We start from the raw sequence: 10924 nt of genomic DNA, 5'->3' as shown, positions 1-10924 counted from the left end.
AGTGACAGTGGGAAAATAGATAAGTGGAGTGGGGGGCAACATTTAAGTTAGAATTTAAGAGCGAGATCTGTGAAAATCTACTACCAATCTAGCATTTATGAGCAGATTTTGGGGGGAACGGTCGGATTCAAATTCAAATTTGCCTATAAACTACAGATGGTTGCCCAATGAAAAACACTTTTCATTTTGAAGATCAAGCCTTTGGTGGCTAGTTTAGTATATGACAAGTTGCCTAAAGTAACCTAGGAGCTTCTTACTGGAATCATGTTGGCGCATGTGGAAACCACAAGTGCTGGAGGATCAATGGCATCTAAGGTAGTTTCCATGGAGGTGGTGAGTGTGGAAATTCTTGCAAAAGTGCCGAAATTGTAGAGGTCACCTAGGCCGAGGCCTACGCTTCATAGAGAGGGTCCCAAGACAAAGAAGGATAAGCATAAAGCCACACAGCCAGTGCGTGAGTCGCCAAGGAAACACCAGAAGAAGGAAAACCCATCGTGCAGGAGAAAGGCAAGGTGGTAGATTTAGAATCTGAGGAGGGTGCCAAAGACATGGATATGGGCATAGAGGACATTGACATAGAGGGTGTAGACCCCATCTCAAAGCTACCCAAATACATCCCTCTACATCAAGGTAAGGTGAAGGTCCCGAAGGATCCGGATGCGGGAAAATTTCTGCTAAATACCCCATTTCTACCAGACTAGATCACGTTTGAAGGGTCGTGCTTGGTGCACATTCCCAGTCTTAAGTTGGAGGATTGGGACTTGGCAGACACAGAGAAATTCCCCCACATGGCGACTGATACCTTTATGACCCATGTGTTTTATAAGGATTTTGGTGTCACCGCGCTGGAGTTGCGATGGTGGATAAAAGGGGTGGACAAGGTAGGATTGTTAAACTTGCTATGGGTGTCGCATTACCACTACACACCCATAACCCTGATGGTGATCAAATAGTTTCTATGCTTAGTGCACAATGGGTACCTGTGGTTAGCAGAACCGATACCCATCACAGATATGTTGATCCATAGGGTCATGTTGTTACCACATTTAGGATTGAATCCAACCATGGCATTTGGCAGAAAGACGGGTGAGCGTGACCTTTGCCGTGAGAATGAAGGACAAATTCAAGCTCGCCAAGAAATGCGTGGATACTCAATTGCCAGCATAACTAACCCCGAAGTTAAGGTCACCACCTAGATTTTGGCTGGAAAAATAATGAGGAAGTGTCGTGCAGATGAAGTGTTGGCACATATTGTGTCATTAGCGGCCCAGTGCGTGGAGGGCATACAATTTAATTGGGCACGCTACATCTATGGTGAATTCCTCATGAACTGTAGAGAAGCACAAGATGAGAGTATGACCTTCCAATATGCCTAGCTCTTACTCTCAATTTTGTTGGTTGCTTGGGAATTACCAGAGGATAGCCAGTTTCCACTGGTCGTGTCAGATCTACTTGAAGCAACCAATTTCGCTTCACTCTGGGGCACCAAGGATGCCGCGAGGGTCAAGGATGCGAAAATATTTTGGGTGCTGATGGAGGCAAGCATCCACGCCACGATAAACCGTAAGCCGAGGTTATCCCCAACTGTATTTGAGCAATTGCCTGGATATGTGGAGTTCAAAGTGAACTTCCATTGTGTTTCCATTCAAGCATGGAAGGACCCGAAGCAAAAATGGTATGATATTCCATACCTAGCAATGGACAATGAAATTACATCGGTCCTTGAGAGTTGGCCATTATAGTGGTGCACAGCCTCGGACTTGTCAGCTGGGTCTAGTAAGTCCACCACAAAGTAGAAAAAGGAAGAGGCCCAGCTAAAGATGCAGTAGTTGGCAGACAAGAGGAAAAAGGAGGTTGAAGAAAAATCTAAAGAAGAGTGCGTTGCTAAGACATAGGCAAAGGAGGAAGAAGAAGAGGAAGACTGTGACTCTAATCGAAGTTAGAAGTCTCCTTCACTAGAGATAGAGGAAGAAGAACAACAATCAAGACAGGGAGGCGCAGACCCGAATACTACTCCATTCCGAGTTAAGTGCACTTGGGTGCAAGAAAAATAAGGGTCACAGAAGAAGTCCAAGGCCAACAAATCATCACTTGACCCAATCACTTTGAATGAAGGTGATCTGAATGATATCGGGGACACAGTGAGGGATGCAACCGTGGAACTTCTGTAGCAGTTCGAGTAGCAGCAGAAGCAAGCATTGGTTGCCATTCAGATGGATCTGTGCAAGATGCGGATCCAGGCCACTCAAGTGCAGACCAGTGTGGGATAGCACAGCACGACGTCAAATAGCTTGGCACTTGGAACCTTAGAAGCAATGGAGCCGGTCCGCTCCTTGGATCCCTGGGTTGTTATGCTATGGGACGGAGCATTAAATATAGAAGTGGAAGTTGAAAAGGCCACCGTCAGTGCTCTCAAGAATGTTGGGTTGAAGTTGGCCATGCTGCCAATTGAAGCCCTTCACACCCTGCAAGACAGCGCGATCGCGGAACTTCAGGCCAGAGAGCAGTGCGCGTTGAATGTGATCAGCGAGAAAAAGGTCAACAATGCCCAAATGTTTGTTGAGAAGATGTTCATGCTTGATCTCCTTAAGAATATCACAAAGAAGAATGAGTGCACCATAGTAATGGTAGTTGAGGCCTGCAGAAGCGTTCCAGAGCTAAATATCCTAGAAGATGCACCAGTCAATGTAAGAATTCAGAAGCTTTCTGCAAGTGTTCGTGACACAAGGATGGAGCTAGCTGAGGTTTGGTTTGATCTTAACCTTAAGATCACAGAGCTCAAGTTGAGGGCCCAACCTTTAACTCCACCGAAAGTCAGAAAGCAGTGCGAGGCAGCTGTCAAGGATGCAGCAGGCTATGGTAAAGGAGGCACTGTGAATGCATCCGCCTGGACCGCTCCTATCATGGGCACGTCTTTCCACTGAAGAGGTGAACATGGGTGATGGAATGTGTTTTCCGCCGGGCACGACTGCCATGGTGAATATGTGGTCCATTACCCACGACCCTAGCATTTGGGAATCACCTCAAGAGTTTCGTCCGAAGAGGTTTGTTTTGTCAGAAGGCGGGGAAGACCTGGATGTAACGGGTAATGATGTGAGGCTTGCGCCTTTTGGTGCTGGTCGTCCTGTGTGCCCGGGGAAGGCTCTGGGACTTGCCACTGTTAACCTCTGGGTGGCTAAGCTCCTCCATCATTTTCAATGGCTTCCTCATGCTGAATGTCTAGTTGATTTGTCCGAGGTTCTTAAGCTGTCCTACGAAATGGCTCATCCTCTTCGTTCTGTTCCCATCATACAGGTGCCAGCTTTCACTGGCTAATTAAATCCTCCCCCGTCTACCTGCTAATTGCAGTACCTCCTGTTCTGTTTCTGTTTGTCAGTATTACTAGGCACTATATATGCTTCGATGTCGTCTCCCATTATGTATTTCGATTGCAGCAGGGCAGTATTACTAGGCACTATATATGCATCGATGCCGTCTCCCATTATGTATTTCGATTGCATGAGCACGCACTATCATGCAATGCCGTTCAATCTTTAGCTCTCCGGTTATATGTATTTCGATTATAAGTGGTACTTTTTCTGACCCATCGTCGTCATATGAGACTCTGTGTCTCTGTTTGGTTATTGCGATCGATAGAACGAATGATGGATGGTCATTTTGAGTTTGAATAATGGTGACCTGGAGATTAAATTTTTGACAATAAAGAGGAAAATCATAAAATCATTAAGTCAACGATTAACTTCCTCCAAGGTGCTTATTATTTGTCAATATTTTCCCAAACACAACATCATGTAAGTACATTAAGAATTGGCATTTTTTTTCTCAATTTAATGTGGTTACTCGAAAATAGCTGAAATTGGAATGCTTTAAATGGAATATGAACATGGAGACTTGTAAAACTTGGAATAATTTTAGAAAAAGATGGAAGTTTGGAATTCTAAACAATCTCACTTCTCTATGTAATATGGTTATTGAAAAGTGATTGAGATTGGAATATTTTTATTATCTATTCTTACATTTTTGTTATACGGTTTTTTAGTTTTTATTATATTTAAATGATAAATTTTAAAAAATATTATTACAATTTTATTATTAAAAAAATATAATTTAATCATTTAAAATAAATTAGAAAACATATTTAGACACTTTTTAAACCATAGTTATGTCAAATTACAAAAATAAATTCCTAATAACAAGTATAAATGTTAAAAATGGCTATCTATGATGTGCTATTGTGTAGGTGAAGAATAACGTATAATCATTGACAAATAAAGGCATTACTATAAATGATTATCGCTAAATCTTAACATTTATATTATAATTATTATAAATAGTAAATTACAAAGTCAAGTTTTCAAGTTAAATTAGAAATATCATTCACCCCATTTACTACCCGAACAATATAAATTAAGTAGCTATAAAAGTCTATAGGCATCAATTTATGATACGCATCAAGACACTTACCTCATAACTATATCACATTTGCAATGATTAAGAAAATAATAAAAATAAACTAAATTACAACCTTATTTTAAATTATTATTATTAATTATGAAGGAATTAATATGTGAATAGATTTATAGAAAAACATGCAACGAGATTCTTAATCATGGAGATTCACCCCAAATTTATCATCCATATTTTTAACCTATAAATAAGCATTGCTACAATACAATTGGCCAAAATCATGTCTTTTCAATACCATATGCCCACGGCATCATAATTCATTTCACACTCTAAATCATATATATATACATACATATATATATATATATATATATAATTGAAAGTACAAAGAACATTACTACTTTTGAAATAAATCTCAAGCCTCTCTCTATGTCTAGTGCTAAGAATATTCCTTGAATACCACTAAGGTTAAATCCCTACTATTAACCTATTAATTATTGGGGATTAAACTAAAATTATAAAAGACTTATTCCAAAATAGACCCACCTATTGGGATGACTAGATGAACAATTGCTTAACAAAAGTGACAAGACCATCACCACCAACATCATATTAAAACAAATATTATACAAGGAAAAGTAGCAAGGTCGCAAAATCTGTGGTAGGAGGATTATATTCAAGATAAAAGGAGAGAATTTTAGCATCAGTGCTCTGGCAGAGATAAATATGCTTTTGAAGATAGAACTATTTCTAAAAAGATAGACTCTCTAACAAAGATATTTAGGGAGAGCATTCCATATAACTTCGAGGGAGGATTTGGTTTGAAGGGAGCCCATAAAGGATTTATGCCATAATGAGATTTTTTTTTTTTGGATATTCGGAGGCCACTGGGTTCTAGGGAAAGAGGAATAAGGGTAGTGTCCCACACCGCCATTATGTATGGAAAAGAAAGAAAAAGACAAGGAATTGATTCCTCCAATTTCTCACAAAGTGGACATCTTGAATGACCAACTATGCCACACTTTCGAATATTTTCTGAAGCTAAATTTCTTTAATGCCTTAGGAGCCAACAAAAGGTGTTTACCTATGGAATTGCATCTACCCTCTAGATATTGTTGCATATAATGGATTTCAGAGGAACCTCAGAATTGAAAAGAAGATTATTATAGCCTTCTCTAATAGAGTAGAAGGAAGATTTCCAACCCAGCTTATCAATTGCAGATTGGATGAGCGGAGCACATCTAACACGTTTTCTTTTCATAATTTCTCTGGTTTGTTTTAGAATGTCAAGGACATCATCCAAATTCTAGGCTTTCCAAAGGCTTGCAACATCCCAATCCATAAAATGGGCAAGGGTCACTATATCTGCCTAGCTCAAGTGCTCCATCAAGGGTTGAATGTTCTCATCCTGGCACAATGGAAGGCGCCTAAAAGTGAGTCTTCCTAAAGGTTGATTTTATTCACACTACATGGAATCAAAAAAAGATGGTCGTTTATTAATGAGGACATCAAAGCAACCAGTTTCTAGATCAGAGATCCTTGGCTTACTATCCCATTCGTAGAATGATTATCATTTTCTTGTAGATACTTTGCTTGTAGGACTTGTGGCCACCATAAGTGAGGCTCAATTTTAAGCTTCTAATATAGCTTTTCCCCCATCGCAATATTAACCAAAGAGGTATCCAAAAAACCTAATCCATCATGCATCTTCAGAGCTCGGATAGAGAGCCAATTTACTAAATCAAAATTTTTGGTGTTTGATTTTCCCCCTTCCTAGATAATTTATTTGAGGTAGACTCCCATTTGGTGCAGAACATATTTGGGAACTAGAAGGGAAAATAATTGATATATGGGGATGACTCAAAGGACCTCTTTAAATATGACCATTCTCCTTGCAACATTGAGCCAAGAAGCTCCCTATCACTCCAATTTATTTTTAATCTTGTCTAGAATGTGCTCCCATTATTTGGGGGACATTTTTTGAGGTATATTGGAATGTCTACATATTTTAACTCTTGCCAACCTCCAATGACTTTATATCCTAAAACGTTTCCAATTTTCCTATGCTTATGTGTAGATGTATTCCATGTGAAGATATGACTTTTGAAAACATTTGTTAAACCCCTAGAAGTAGAGAGGAATCTATCCAATACCATTTTAAATATTTTTGCAATCAAAAGAGAGGTTGCCCCTAGTAGAATAGTATCATCCATAAATTGAACATTATGGGATTCAGATTCGGAGCTTGAAGACTGTGGGCCCCATCCATCCTTGAGAGGAGTTTTTTTAGGAGCTAATGCATATTTGGGTTGTTGTTTATTTCTTCATTTTTTCCTTTTGGATTGCTTCCATTGATCATTTTGTTCTTCTTGTTGTTCCCGATATACTTGCATTTTTGGGAATTCTTTGGAAAAGTACTCATATTCATGCCATACTTTGTATTTAAAGGGCAGTTGGTCATAGTCCACTTCCTACACATGAGTTTACTTATCCATAAAAAAATTGATTGCCATTGAAATTCCTTCAACTTGATCTACCTCCACACATCTTCTTGCACAGGGAAAGAGTCCATCTCTAGGTTCTACACTGTCAACATAATTTCCTAATGAGTTTCCAATCAGTTTGAACATAGCGTCATTCCAGCAGTGGGGAGGAAAGTAAGGGAGTTTAAAAAATATTATATTGTGATGGGTATATCACATTCCAGATTAAAATTAGGGTTCCAATGATCAAGGTAGAAACCTTAGGCTCCCATAAAATACGGTCCACTTCTGAATATCAGATCCCGATCGAATTTGTTCTCAAAATAAAAAGTAAACAAGCCCTTATTGTAGAAGGAGGAAACAACTTCACCTGAGATGAGGGGCTTCCAGTTCTTCTCAATCCAAGTCCAAATAGTTTTGGGTGAGGCCCATAGTCCCCGGAACTGACTAATCAGGCCATGATATGCAAGTTGGAGTGCTCAGATTTGGGCTTGAGGGGCATTGATCTCCACTTTTGGGATGTCATCTGGCTTTTTCATCAAGCGGGAGGGACTAAAATTTTGAAATTTTGGGCCATTGGAAACTAGGGAATTAAATGTTGTGATCTCCTTCACAAAGGGGGTTTTATGGGCCGGCTCACCCAAGGATCCTGCAAAACCCAGAACTTGAGAAGTAACTAGAGCAACTAGAACTTAAAAAGAGAATGTTGAGAGCAGAGATTACCTATACGAAAATCCCGACGATGGGATATGATAGAAAGCTCAAGCACACAAGCCAAAGCCATTAGCTATGATCATACCCTCCATCACTTTTGTTACAAAAAAAATCCATCATTTTTTAGTAATTTAAAACTAAATATAAAATAAATAAAACCCCCCAAAAAAGGAAAAATAAAAGGAAACATTTATATATATATATATATATATATATATATATAATTACTTTAATGAGAATTCTAACACATCGTTTTCAATTAAACCCATTTATTATATAAGAATATAATTACCTTTGATAATCCTTGAAACAATGTGCATATTTTCAAGGAGCTCATTGTGTTTAAGTTTGCATGTGTGATAAAATATCCATAATGCTATACATTTTCCAAGTAAGTTTGGATTGGGAATTCTTATCAAAATCTTGCATAGTGCCTTTTTTATTTTTATTTTTATTTGAGATTTTCTAGAGCATGATTTTATTATTTTTCAAGAGTTATGCATTTTCTATGAATTATTGATATTTTATTATTATTATTTTGAAATGAAATTCACATTTAAGTAATCTCAACTTTAATGGACATTATGATTCTTGTGCATAAATTGGTTCGAAGGGTGTCTCTCCATTATTACTCTTAGTTGTATTTCAATATACTCATGATATATATATATATATATATATATATATATATATATATATATATATAGATATATATATATATAGATATATATAGATATATATATATATTCTTTAGACACAAATAAGTGTATGTATCAATACTTGATTTCCCTATTTTCCTGGTATAGTTATTAAATTAACACAAGAGACTTTGCTCTTTTTGGCATAGTTATTATGAGCCAACACCTTGTATACTTCTCTAACCCAATTATGCATAGTTAATTACTTGCTAAAATCCTTATGGATAATTTATTTAATGGAGTAGTGTACCTCTCATCCCCTACTCTTGTTTACCACAATATTCAACCAATTTATTTTATTCAAGATATACTTATGTTCCTTAGTCTTTTACTTCTTCCAACAATTGCATTGTAGTAGGTGACAATTTATCTCCTATCTAAACTTAGATCTACTCTGCTTTATCAGGAGATCTAGTAGATATTTTATCATTAATGTATTCTTTGCTTTACATAGTAACTTTGTTAATTGTGGGTTGGACCATAGGCCTTTAACTTCTATAGATCATTTGACAAAACTAATTTAATTGTTTCTACAAAATACCTTTAGATATTTTTTGCAAAATACCTGCAACTATGGTTTGACTCTTAGGCCTCATATTTGAACCTACAAATATGATACCACATGTAACATACCTCAATTTCACCTAATTTTATTTTTCTTTTCCTTAACATTATTATTATTGTACATACATATTTTTCACAAATTTCTTCACTTCCCAATATACACTGTTATTTCTTTAACATTCTGACTGTTGTACATACATCATAATCAAATGATTTGTCACTTTTTGTAAGAATTATTATTGGGTTCAAGGTGGATTCCACTTGATCATTATTTGGAGCATTTAGACTCACCACTGACAGGTTTGTTTCATAGGACATTAACATGATTACGCCTATGTGTTATTGATCATTTTAACTCTTTGTGTCTTTTACTTCAATTGACTAAGAATTTGTTTCCTTTTAGGAATATAGCCATTTTCTATTGAAGGGTCTTATCCATGAGTAATGGTATCCATTGATTCTTCACATATACTAATCTTGACCCAATTTTCATATGTTATATAATTTAACAAGTACCATGGTGCTTAGGCTAGATATCCACTTATACAATATTATCTCCTTCGAAACTACTCTACACCTTGGTATCATTCATAATGATTATGGGTGTGAGATGGTTTTATTATTTTCTTGGTTATTAATACACATGGCTCATAAACAAAGTTCATGTTAGGGCTTACAATGTGAATTTCACATGGAGCGCCAATCGCATGCATTTCTACGATTATGATCTAATTTTGAAATCCAATGATGGACAAAAATAGGGTTTGTTAATGACTAAGCCTCCCTTTTGAATTTGTTGTCTTAATGTTTCATTTGGTTTCCTCTGGCGACCAAAGTGTTGCACCACTTGGTATGACTGTGATGGCTTAATGTCAATTTTTACTTGAAATTTCTATAAATGCACCTCAAAGGTTACTCCAGGTCTTACATTGTTCTACCTTTTGTATTTCTTTAGGTAATGTAAGACTTGGTTATAGTTTAGGTTGTTGTTTCCATTTATCTATTTCCTATGTGTATAATTTATTACTCTCCTTCACATTTTTATAGTGGCACTGACCAATTGTTTATATTGCTCCTTCAATATACTAAGATAACTATAGAGGAAATATTGAATAAATTATACAATTCCTAGGTACCGATTCTCTTATTTATTTGGGCTTTGATTTTCGTAAATTTGAGTATTGTAATTTGAAAATGTTTATTCTAGTTTAGATTGCATTCCTTCGAGATACCAGAGTACCCTAGTTTGCTTAGCCATGTTGAATTGGTGGGTCAACTTGGTATAAAGTAAAGGGTAAAAGTATTCTTTGATCTAATTTCACTTAGCGTTATCGATACTTTCGATGGAAGGAGGTATGAAATATGGTGCTTTATCAAACCCTAAGTATGCATGAAAGGGTTCGACCCTTCTAAGGAAGGTTATGGGCTTCGTTCTTTCCAGTCTAATAGTTCGTAGTGGGATTCTTGTAGTCTCGTGGAAGAATATGGATACAAGGCCCTTCTCTCGCATTATAATTTCTAAAGGGGCAGTTGCTAAGCCGAAAATCATTCTCTCCATTTTTCTAAGAAAATTTCCTTACTAATTGGGGTTTTTCTTGATTTGTTATTGCACTGGTTTTAAGAGTAATAATCATGTTCTTTGTTTTTCGACATTTACGACTAAGGCTCAAAATGTCATTTTATTAATTTTTAAAGTTTCATTTCAATATAGGCTTATGTTCTCATTTAAAACACCCAATTATTCCCATGATGACAAATTTTGTTATATACTTTTGTAGTTCCAGGAGTAGCATGGTCTCACTTCTATTGAGGTAAAGAGTTTTTCCTTTACAATAGTTTATTTTTATGTTTCGGGTGTGCTACAAAGACATCTTGACTCGATTTAGATTTCTTGCTCAAACTCCAATTAACATCTAGTTCCTTTATGCTCACAGCCGATGAGGAGGACATGTCACAACTCTACTTCTCACATATACAATTTTACTTCATTTGTGCACCTATTTGTATCTCTTCATTTTTGGTTAACCTCTTGAATGATCATCCAAGATTCCATTGCTA

General features: G+C 36.8%; 1 pseudogene; it reads left to right on the top strand.

The window, feature by feature from the left end:
* Positions 1 to 2934: 2934 nt before the first annotated feature.
* On the top strand, positions 2935 to 3315 carry LOC149140755 (cytochrome P450 78A4 pseudogene; annotated as a pseudogene).
* The last annotated feature ends 7609 nt before the right edge of the window (positions 3316 to 10924 follow it).

The sequence above is a fragment of the Pinus tabuliformis genome, chromosome X (assembly GCF_031772625.1).
Source record: "Pinus tabuliformis cultivar Carrire ecotype Pingquan chromosome X, CPIR1, whole genome shotgun sequence".
Taxonomy (NCBI): Eukaryota; Viridiplantae; Streptophyta; class Pinopsida; order Pinales; family Pinaceae; genus Pinus; species Pinus tabuliformis.
This window is presented reverse-complemented; position numbering and strand designations above follow the sequence as displayed.